The sequence below is a fragment of the Adelges cooleyi genome, unplaced genomic scaffold (genome assembly GCF_023614345.1).
Source record: "Adelges cooleyi isolate 19-005CV unplaced genomic scaffold, UGA_ACOO_1.1 ACOO_flye_CR_arks_rails_tigmint_CR_PRNA_574, whole genome shotgun sequence".
Taxonomy (NCBI): Eukaryota; Metazoa; Arthropoda; class Insecta; order Hemiptera; family Adelgidae; genus Adelges; species Adelges cooleyi.
Window position 1 is genome coordinate 14153916 of NW_026096268.1, and position 12226 is coordinate 14166141.

A 12226-nucleotide genomic window follows, 5' to 3' on the forward strand; every position below is an offset into this window, starting at 1 on the left:
TTCATTCGGAACTAAGCACCACACACACAACAACGCTTGGATGCCATTTAGAATGTATAATAATAAAAAATACCCCGCGATACTTAACCCGCGTTAGTCCCATTCTATTTTAATTATGATTGCATCTCGTTAGGGATCCATAGAAATAAATTATACAGCATACATAATGGAATAGCCGAAGTCTGAACAGTCAAATCAACATCAATGATTAATTAATGCAAGAGGATGAGTGATAAGTTGTTTGATTGAAAACTATAATCTTTTCGATGACAACACTAATGTTAAAAGAACTAAAAAAAAAAAAATTGATTTTTTAACATAATGGTTTTTTTTATCATCTCGTATAGGTTTTATACGAATTTAATAGGTCAATAAATTATATTAAATACATTTTTTCTTCGATGTTAAATTGAATAATTTATCGTTTGTTTTAAAACAAAAACTTTTTAAGTACTTGAATTAAGTGAATAATGCTGGCAAAAATATAATCAGGTAAGTTTACTAATTATAAATGTATTTAAATTTAAAAGTGTCAAAAAACAGTGATGAATGAATTGAAAAAAAAACGTCCGTGTGCTTTACTCACTTTTGCAAATATCAATATAACAATTTCGCCGTTAACATTTTTTTATTTATTTTGTATTTTAAAGTTGAGAGAAATATAATTGGATATAGTTAATTATTTATAATTACAACTCTTTAACGAAAATACATACTTATAATAGGTACAATAAAAATTGTACAAGTAATAACAAACTACCAGGGAAAATTTGAATATTAATACCCGTCAAATAAGGACTTGTATATTTTCAGTTTATAATGTCTTCGCTTTTTACTATTTTGACTTAAGGAACAAATTCTCATACTTCATGGGAAGTCCAGGAATTACAAACAGATCACCGGTAAAACCTCTAAAACCGCTATAGTAATAGAAACCAGTGAATTTTGTAGAGCGGTTCGAGGGACGAACAACACTGCAAAATTATTATTATTATATTTTTTTATTACAAGAATCGCATTTATGCAATTGCCGATTAAAATATTTAAACTAACGCGTAAAACTTTAATCTAGTTGACACCAATTAATATTATAAAGCTTTGGTAACTTTAATAACACATAAAATATGAAAATGTTGGCTCAGTTTTTAATCATAAATTTATTAAAGAATTTCGTTCATTTTGATTATTCAGGGCGTTTCAGAACTTTTTAAACTTATTAATTAAGGTGTCACAATATCTTGTTAAACTTACTTTGGTCTCTAGTATAAGTTAGTATAGTCAGAACACGTCTGGTTGAGATTTCCAGCATAATCGTGTATTAATTCCACTTTAATTACTATTACCATAACATTAGTTAACTAAGCTAGAAAAAATCAGTTAAAATTACCCAATTTTGGTGCTGTAAATTAAATTTAATGTACAACATCAGGCGGTCAATAGTATGCAATATATTATAATATATTTTGTTGAACTCAACGTGCATTCGATAACCATTCTGATGACTGTAACGAGCTACAATGGATTTCTAGTAGTTAGTCTGTACACGCAGTACAATAGTTTACTCATCAGTCATCGTGCGTTTAGAGTTAAGTTCGTGGCTTTACCTAAGCGTACGGTTATAATCGTCTAAGGAAATCTGACATAGCTGTCGTTTTGACATGTAATATGATAAAGGATTTATTAAACAAAAATTTGTTCACCTAAGTCGCGTTCACTTGGGCCGACATGGATGTTCAGTTTGTAAAAAAAATATTAATTACAAATTAATTTGGTCAGTAGCAAATGTGTAACAAAAAAAGTAAAACTTGTATGACTTACAGTAGTATTATATGGTTTACAGTGTAGTCGCACGGGCAAGCGCTTATAAAAATGTACACCCATTACAAATATGGCGGCTTCTTTAATAACGCTAAGCCCATAATAATAATAACACCAAACACGGAGACTTACCGTGCGTTTATTGCGCTTGTCTCGGCCACAGGTATTAAATACATTGTTGCACTCGAATTACTGTTGTGTTGTACTGTACGTTGAAGCAAAACAACTTCTCTAATTTATATGGTAATTTAGTGAACTCAGCTTTTGGCCTAAACAAAGTACCTTTCGGGTACGATTTTTGTCTATAGACTTGCTAAATGAAGAAATCGGCAGACACAAAAATAAAAACAAATCCAGCAGTTACAGCTAGTAAAAATCTAGTCACAAAATTGTATTTTCATTGCACGATATCACTGTCCCGTGTCACAGTAACCCATTATAGGCTTAAGAAAACAATTGTTTTTAACGAAAGCTCTACTGCGACGACCGTTTTGAAACTCTTGCTGTCCACGCGTTGCAAAGAGGGTGTTTTATTCTTTCTTTCGTGACACTTTTATTCGCTTGTCCGGTTTAGCTGTCGCGGCGCACGAGACAAGATTCGAACGCCGTCGCAAGGCGTGTATTTTTAATGGCTTTTCGATGTAGGTACAAGCTTAGTTAATTATTTTTGTCGTTCCCGCCGAGCGAGTACCCGCATACGTAAAATACATTAAGACGGGGGTAAAAACAGCCGAATCGCCGCCAAAGTTGTAACCGCTTTTTATTTTTTTATTTTTACATTTTAGTATACCACTCACATATTATACCCACACCCTTCGGTGGTGGTGGTGGTCGGGACCCCAAGGTGACCGTGGGCGGACGGCCGGGGTAGGCGCGTGTTAGCGCAGAACACGGTCGGATGTGCGGAAGGGGCATAATATAATCTCCGAAGATTGCCGGGCGCCTCTCCGACGGCGGGTACGTGTTGCCCGAGCCAGAACGGTTTTTCACGCAAGTCCCGCCAGCGACGACACGGGCAACAACCGGGGCGCTTCCAGCGGGTCCGGCGGCAGCACTGGGCTATGGGCGAAGCGACGGTGGGAGGGTGGGGGGGGGGAGAACGAATGGCCGGGGGGGGGGGTGTAAGCACGAAGGGTTATTTTGCGCCCCAGCGACGGGGCGGCAGTGCTAGAACCGTAGTCCGGGTAGTCGGTGGGGCGGCGCTACATACGCAGTCCAGAACGTGGTAGTCGTTGCCGAGTGTCGGTTTTTCCGGTTTTCCCCGAACAATTCCCGCGTACTCCGCGTCCACCCCGTTGTTTTCCGAATTCGTTTTATTTTTATTTTTCGGACATTTTTTTTTGATTTTAATCACGCGACCGAGCGTGTATAACAACGGTATGTCCTCGTCGTCGACGACGGTCTCCCGCCACCGCCGCTGTCGACACCCGTCATCGGAGCTTGAGTAAAAACTCAGTAAAAAAAAAAAAAAAACCCCAAAAAAACCGAGCGTTTTGACCGCCCCAGAGAATATGTCAAAGGTCTAAAATCCGGCCACGGCCCTCGGCCACGACGACCGATTGATTTTGACCGTTACGGCAATTGTAGCACGGAGATTTGCACACACACACACAACAGCTATATAAGGTAAGGCATCATGACAATAGCGACACAATAATTATTGTTATATTAAAAAAGAGACACTCTGTGTCGGTTTGTACGCAACAATATAGGACGCATGCGAATTGCCTCCGAAAACTACAAATTGCATCTCTTTTTTATGGTTTAACTTTTAGGTTCATAAACTATACTAGTCAATATCCGATTTTCAAAAAAATTGTGTTAAGAGGACGCCTTCCGCCCATTTTTAAGGAGTAAATAAATAGGCAATTTTCTTACAAAAATCTCAACTATGAAACTTTAACTTAAAAGATTAAGCCGTAATGTGCAATTAGTGGTTCAGTAGTTAGGTTTTATTTTTTTGGTAGTTAAATTATTTTTCGGACTATCAAAGATTCCTTGACAGAGATTTAAAACAAATGTTTGAGAAACAACTGTCTCCGCTTTCTTGATACAGATTTTCCAAAAATTTGTCTGGCAGAAGAGTAACTTATACCATCTGAAAGTTAAGAAGAACCTTATCTGTGTCGCCTCGACGAGTTTTTTTTAATAACGCCATTAGGTACTTTTGTACTTAAAAAAAAAGTTTTTTAAACACTTATTTTGGTTTTAACAATCAAGTTAATATAAAATTCTCGCCGAGGCGACACAGATAAAGCTTTTAACTTTCAGATGATATAAGTAACCTTTACTGTAAGACAATTTTTGGAAGAGCTGTTTCGAAAAATTTGATAGTATGCAACGATAATATATTATTTCCACCTATGTGCCTTTATTTATTGTGCATTGAACGTACTAGAACAAACCTTCACGACCATCTATTGATGTTGTTGAGGGTTTTGGTTTTTTTTTTTTTAATAACAACAGAAAATAAATCTTCCCTTTTTTAGTGTGTGCGTGCGTGTGTGTCAGAAACAGAAACTATTATGTTATATTACTTAACGTTAGGTTAGGGTACGTATTATCGCGATCGTTATTAGCGGAAACGTCAAAATAAACCCGAACTCCGAGAATACATTATGGCTGACGATAGTTTTCAAAGTGAGTCCAAAGTTTCAACAGTGTTAATGGATTTTTCCTACTAGGGTACGTTTAATATTTTAGCCACACCGGATTAGTTTACAATATAAATCAAAATGGAAATTTAAACGCGCTAAAGCTTTCGCCCGAGTTGTATACATTATTCACAGCTGTGTTCATTTTCCACTAAATTCACCGATTGCAAAATGCAGAGGTTAGGTAAGGTTTACAGTGATCAACTCCGACAAAATCATGGTTTAGGCACTTGTCTTACTAATTGTTATCCGAACTGGCTGCGTTTTAGTAGTATTTAACGTTTGATTCGCCGTCATCTATGTGTACACTGTCCACGTGGCTGTTAGTCCTTTGAACGGATCTCGGACAAATGTATCAGGTAATGACTAACGTGGGAACCTTCTTCCCCGTCAGACCGGCTCGCACAGATGTGTTAATTTGGCGGGTCGCAATCACAAATGGCCGTGGACCTAACAACGACCGAACAAGCTTGGGGACCTATTAAAGAAAAGACACGGGGGGGGGGGGTGAGACTTTTTTCACGGTAGTCAGTAAATGGAAAAAAAAACGAGCAGGCAAGAGTGCGTAACAACACACGGCCACTCCACACGAGCCGTCCCTTCAAGCGCCCTGTTGCTGTAAAATAAAAAAAAGAACCTTTAAGTTCATACCGAAAGGCTCAAGTCGGGCCAAGACTGAACTCGATGCCAAAGTGTATGTGCTTGTAACAAATTTATCCGAAACGATTGACGGGACGTGCTTTGTCTGAACATTTCAGGCAGCAGTACATACATGGCATAGGTGTATGTGAGGTAGTAGCAAGGTTGGGTACGGGGCGCAGTAACTTTGCGTTTAAATCCGATATTAAAGACAAAGGTGGGTAGTAGGCGATTTGTTCTAAACGCATTCGACTTGTACGGTGAGATAATTCTACTCGAACCGATTAAGTTTATCTAGAAAACAAAAGTATTTCGGCCGTCGCTTAATGAAGAGCGACCAGACTTCAAATAAAAACGTTATGGAGTTTGCGAATCCACATTATTGTGTCTACTCGAGAACAATAACCTCATCGAGTTATTGACTGCAACTGACAGCTTATAATTTTTCTACACAAAACGTTGGTCAAAAAGGGTAAACGGTCGTTTCGAGGGCCCTATTAAATGACCGTCGCCCAACCAGAGGCGCACCAAATGATATTTTTTTCATGTAAGAATGATTTGTTAGGTGATTTATCTAACAGAATCAATAAATGAAAATTGACATTAAGTCCCCGCTAAAAATCTTTTTTTGGTCAAAATTAATAAGTGGCTATAAATTAAAAGCATGCGATCTCGGTGTTAAGTACAGCTTGCATTTTTTTTTGTGACAAAAACATTTTCTACCGTGATATAAATATTTTTATTATCATTTTTGACTTGTTATAAAAAAAATACTATGTAATGTAGGTAAAAACTACTACAGTCAATACAATACTATCTACAGTTGGTAAAAAAACTACAAAATATTTTTAAATAAAAATTGACGTATTTTATAAGAGTAATTTTGGATCAAGTTGTAAGCTTATTTTTATTTTTTCAAATTACTATTAACTTATTTCCTTATCAACAGGTTGAAATTCCGTTAAATTTTGAGCTTGGGAAATAAGCGACGTATACTATGATGTACTAATGTAAAAGATAATGAAATTTAATTTAAAAATACTCGAGTCTTTTAACAACGTTTCAAATCTATTTAGTAAAATTATGATATTGGGTATCGTACACCGATGGCGTTCTACATTTGCAAAATTAGGCCAAGGTGACCTAGAACCGTTATGAACACCTTTGTTAATTTGTATACGTCGCTCGAGGGTGTTTTAAAAGTTTTTAGAAATGGGAAAAATGAGAGGGCGGGTAAGACACAACGTCATTGCCAGCATTTTCAGTTACGAGATAACGGAATAATTTGTATTGTGCCTAAAAACGGTGTACTTAAAAACTCTGCCGAGTCGATGTCTTTGTTTTTTGCTCGAAGTTTCATTTAACAAGAAAAGCGATTCAGCATTTTTTTTTTAAATAATTTGATTTTACCATGATAAAAAGTACAATATTAGGTGACGGATAGTAGTTGTTCTGATATGACAAGGGTCTGCACAAAAAAGTAATTATAATAAATAACAAACCAACTGTAACGACCAAATATTGATTTGTATATTATTTTTATTTGAAAAAAATCATCGGTAAAATTATGTAACGGTTTAATTACTATTGTATGCACATCGGACACTTAAACAGTGTACAGTCGTTATATTTTGGTAGGCACTTGTCTTCAAGATAGTATACTACTATGTAATTATTCATCCCATCCAATGCGGTTATGTATGTTTGTTGTCATAGACCCACTATGTCACTGACAAACATAGTATTATGCAACATGGCGTATGGGGGGCCGTGTTTGCACAGAGTCGTGTGTCTGTCTGGCCTATCCTTAAATAAATAGCACAGCCTCCGTTGGCGTTAACGATCGTGCACTGGATGTGTTTGTACAGTTTGTTTAAGTTTACAAGGCGATGCCATTGATTTGTTATCACAGCCATTACATTTTTTGTTTTTTTTTTTAGTAATTACCGGCATTGAGCCATTTAGCCATAAACTATATACATATATCCGTACATCGTTTGTTTGAATCTGATTTTTTACCGAACTGTGTTCGTTCGTGTAAATTATATTCACGATGAACAAAAAAGCAATTACACAATTCAGGGATGGAATGTCGTTCGCGACTTTCATAAATTTAAATTTTCCATTATAATAACAACAACAAAAAAAAACTCCCCAACGCATAGCTGTATCTGACATTCAATTATAATATTAGAGCATTTTTAATAGCAGTTCAAACATAAGAATGTTTTTTTAAGATTTCAATGCACTTTCAAAATTTTATATAACAATAAAAATTAATTATTTTCAGAGAAAACTAATGCACCATCTTACTACTGCTGAAGTTTTAATTAAATATTACTTATGGTATGTGCAATAATATTGCGTATATTGTTATATCGATGAGTCGTTTTGTAATTTAAACAATTTGGTAATTTAAAAAACGCTCAATGAAATACTAAAACTAATTTGTGAATGGTAATAGTAAGTGTTGGGCGAAGCGAATTGTAAAGTGTCGGTACCATTTTGTTGTCTGAACTTTGGTTAACTTACTAATTATTCATATATTCTATGAGTTAAAGTCATTTTTGAAATTCGTTTAAAACTAATACGCATACATTTTGGCGAAACTAATTCTAATACTATGTGTAAAAATAATTGTACAATTTTAGAAAAATGTACAAAATATAATATTTTATACATTATACGTATTAGTTATATAAATAATAAACATACTTAATAATAGTATTATTTGTAAGTAAATCTTTTTTCGTAGATAGGATGACAGCATACTTAGAAATGACACTTTCATTTCCTCTGCTGTGTTAAAAGCTTTTAGTAGAGCTTCTACTGCAGAGGGATTCAGTAAAGCAGAATTTGTAATTTATGCATGAGCTGCCAGACAATATAAAATATTTGTAATAGTTGTTGTTCGAGCTAAGATGGAAACTGAAAAATTATTTATATTTTAAGAAAAAACCCGTAGTACCAAGTTGTCTTTAATAATACATAATATAGAAATTCGCCGTTATGCCATGAATACAAGACTTACATACAACAAGTATGTAAACAATTTTTTTTTTAATCCCTTAAGTTTAGAAAATGAGTCAAATAGCCTCAGTATGACCTCGTAAATGACATCAAAACGTATACATATTTTCGGTATAGTAATTTGTTTTAGAACATAATATACTCTTTGGGAATGCAATAAAAATAGTATTACATTTTGTTAACTATTTCAGTATTATATTAGTTGTGCAATAATTTGTTAAGACCGCAAAATTGGTAAATCTCGGTTCTTATTTATAGGAGTAATACTAAACTGATGCTGACAAAAAAAAAAAACGGATTACAACCCGAATTTTCGAGACCGGTACACTAAATTAGAGTCTAGTCGATACGTCGTGCGTCGGTTTATCAACCTTAAAGTGAATAATTATAGCAGTTACAATAAATAACTAGGAACAACAATCGTAACTGACTATTACTATTATTGCATTATGTACTAATGAACCATTAAACGTGCTGTGTAATGTGTACAGTTGCATGGGACCGACTCATAACTATTATTGTTGGATATATTGTTTTGGTGCCTACGCACTTGTATCGCAAATGTTATGTGGTTTGAACAGCATTACTAACCTAACGTTGTGTGTTTACAACATGAAAACCGAACAATAATCTAATAATGAAACAATAAAATTACAATTTGTTAAATATATATTTGAAAATAAATACACCAATTAATATTTACTACTATGAAGAAGAATAAAAAGTATAATATATTTTTTAATGTTTAAACAAATCAAAACAAGAAAATAACAATGTTTCATTTATTTTATATTACTTTTATATACATTTAATTATATCAATTACATTTCGTTTACATTTTATTGATGTATCTATATCAAAATTAAACTAATATTAATAATCTCTGTGTTGCATAATATCGAATTATTTTCATTACAATGGTATTTTATAAAAATTAATTGTATGGTCTTATCGGTTGTAACTTGTAAATCGTTTACGGTGTAATTTTTAAAATAACGTGTATTCTAAATTGCACAATTTAATTTTAAGTCGGCATTAAAAAAAAAAAGTGTAAGAATAATTCAAACCTACTTGGATATTGATTTTAATCCTCGAGTTTAATTTAAATAATATATGTACTTTTAAAATATTTCCACCCTAAGGATTTTACTTCCGTCTTCTTAGTGTTTCGAATTCTGTTAGAAATAAAATAATGCGAAAATATGCGCTTACACAGGAACATGTAAATTTCAACAAATCTAATGATATAAGTATTCCAATTTTTTAGAAACCGTTTAATAAATAATTCGGCGTTTGTAAGTGCTAGCTCATAACTTTAAATAGTAGCCAGAGTATTAGTCAACAGGGACTTACTGAGATCGTCGAAAGATAGAGTAGAAACACAATTCCAGTCACTTTGAGTTTAAAAAAAACTATATTATAATATATTAAATGTTTACAACCGTTGGCCGCGTGGACACAATTTAATGAAAAAAAGAAAACTAAAAATAATTTTAAAATATTTACAAGAAATAAAACCATAAATCAAATTAATACCTAGTCACGTCCTGACCTGAGACAAAACCCAACTGCTTAAGAGCAGACTTGCCCAGACTTTTGGCGGACCAACATTTGGGTTAGTCGCGACGACATATTACTATTGTTTGTATCTAATGTGTCTGTTCGTGTCATTTGGGCGTGTTAAATACAAAAAAATAGTAAAATTTTTATAGTTTTTTGAGTAGTATAGTCAAGAGGGAGAACAATCACAGTCACAGTTTTTGCTCGTGTTTCGCTTTGTTGATGAAGTCACGATAAACATATTGTCTCTGCTCGGGGGAGGGAAAAAAGTAATCAATATAATGCAACGTATACGGATTACTTGTCAATGAGTCTAGGAAATGTATTCCGAGGAGTTTTATCCAAAAAGAAAGTTACAATTTGCGGAATATTCAATAGAAATCCAATCGACAGGACCGCGATTAGTGTCAACCCCCTCAGCTGCTAGTACTTGAACAGTGGATAATTTAATCTTGAACATTGCAAAATAAAATTAAACGGTCGAGCGTGAATATTGGTTTTGGTTATAAAACTATTTGCTAAGAATCCGATTAGAAATCTTATTTAATTTACATTTTGTACGGCACCGGGTTCACCGCTCTCAGAACCCTTGAATTGTTTAAGAAATTTGCCATCTATTCATTCACCATAGTTATCTATTCTCCGCCCAAATTATATCTACTGAACGTCCTCTACAGTTTGGCTAAACTTTTAAGCCTAGCTTAACCTATGATTTTAGCGTCGTAAGACTATACTTGGTTTTTAAGCTAAACTGATTACGGCCATTAGAGACTTATTGTTTGCACTAATACAATATTAAAGTTCAAGTACCAAGTTGGCCGGACGTGTTAATGGGACTTAAAAGTTCATTGAATTATTTACAATAATTATGTGAAACAAACTGATTTCGATCAATATTTTAGCTTCTATACCCAACTGAGAAGGTATCAGATTTACAATGATGTGTTTTTTTTTTGTGTAATATAGTGAAGGTAATGTTTGTACGGCAATTCGTTAATTTCTCAGTTTATCAACAATCAATTATTACATACCTATAATATATTGTAATAATATGTGTAGTGGAATTCGAATAAATTTGTTGATGCTACTATCGACGAAATCTATCCTGTAAAATAATGGTTTAAATACAGCATTTCTGTTACACTTGACAGACCGTTATAAAAAAATCGTTAAACAAATATTAAAAATAAATATGTTGCTTTGTTATTAATTGTATACTGAATTATATACTGATTCAGACGTTCAAACTTATGGCTCTTCGGGGAATACCGTTTGAATAAACCGAAAGGGATATCGTATAAAATCGTATTTATGGTGGCTGTATGATTGTATAAAAATAAATTCAACTGTTTTGTTCATACCTGAATGAGAACCTTTTTAATGCTCAGGATTAATTAGGTATGTTTTTATAGTAAGCCACAGTTACATCTATTACAATATTATTATGGAGTGCATTATAATTGAAGCACTTGATTGTGTGAAATTTAGTTAAAAATATATTTGCAAAAATATTAAAGAGGCTATTATTTTGGAGTACGTATTAATAAAAAGCTTAAAAAATCTGTCCCGATTTGCCGTCGTCGTGTCGTCTCGAGTAGGCCGGTGTTAATTGGCTCCTTTAAGTTTTCCGTTCTTACCGGTATTCTGGTACTAATAATTATGAAAAAAACTTTTCATTTCGTTATTAAATATAATACAAGACTGCAAAAAGAAAAAAAATATATATTAAATTTGAAGTTTGATTAAAAACTTTAGATTGGTCTTAATTAGTAAGGTATTGGCATTGGCATTGGCATTACAAAAAAAATATATATTATAGTAACGATGTCTTTTTCGTGAGTCTAAGTACGACTTTTCTTTTTTCATACTCTGGATTTTATTTTGTTCATTGTCATTTTATCAATTTTTTTTTTATGGTCTAAGATACTATAGAATAACTCGTTTTTCAAAACAACTTCATTATTCACTTCAAACATGAAGTTAAAGTTAAACAAAAAATGGTTTTTCTAATGCTTATTTTTGTCAATTTTAAAAAAATGCTATTATAATATTATGCAGAATGTAATGTACAAAACTATATTTTTTCTAATTCTTTAGCATTGAAACTTTTTGAGATATGATGATAAATAAATCTAAATAATTTTAAAGAATATTATATTAGTTTGGGGTGAAGAGAAAATATTTTTAAATTATTTTTTTTTACTTTTGGTTTATAATAGTATATAGGTATAAACCAAAAGTAAAAAAACACACTATTTATGTGAGTTATTCTGAAAACGTTTTAAAAAAATTATTTTTTTTTTCAATACATCCTATTGTGTGGTGTCTATCCAAAAATAATGTTTAAAAAATACACTGTTTGCTATTATTGTTTTTCGTTAAGTGTTAAACAAATTTAGTTCTTATTTTAAAATGAGCTGTTTGTACATCAAGTGCATCGTTTGTATTAAGTAGATTTTAACAGAGCCTCGTTATTATGGATAGCCTGTGGCAAGTGCTTCGTTATGCTTTCAAGTGTCGAAAGT

General features: G+C 33.1%; 1 protein-coding gene across 2 annotated transcripts in view; it reads left to right on the forward strand.

Moving 5' to 3' along the window:
- The first annotated feature begins 2997 nt into the window (after positions 1-2997).
- LOC126842790 (probable cationic amino acid transporter) overlaps positions 2998-12226 on the forward strand; it is a 49133-nt gene continuing 39904 nt past the window's right edge. For both annotated transcript variants that reach the window (XM_050579942.1, XM_050579943.1), the window contains exon 1: positions 2998-3444. The gene's annotated coding sequence lies outside the window, so the exon portion shown is untranslated. The remainder of the gene's footprint in view (positions 3445-12226) is intronic.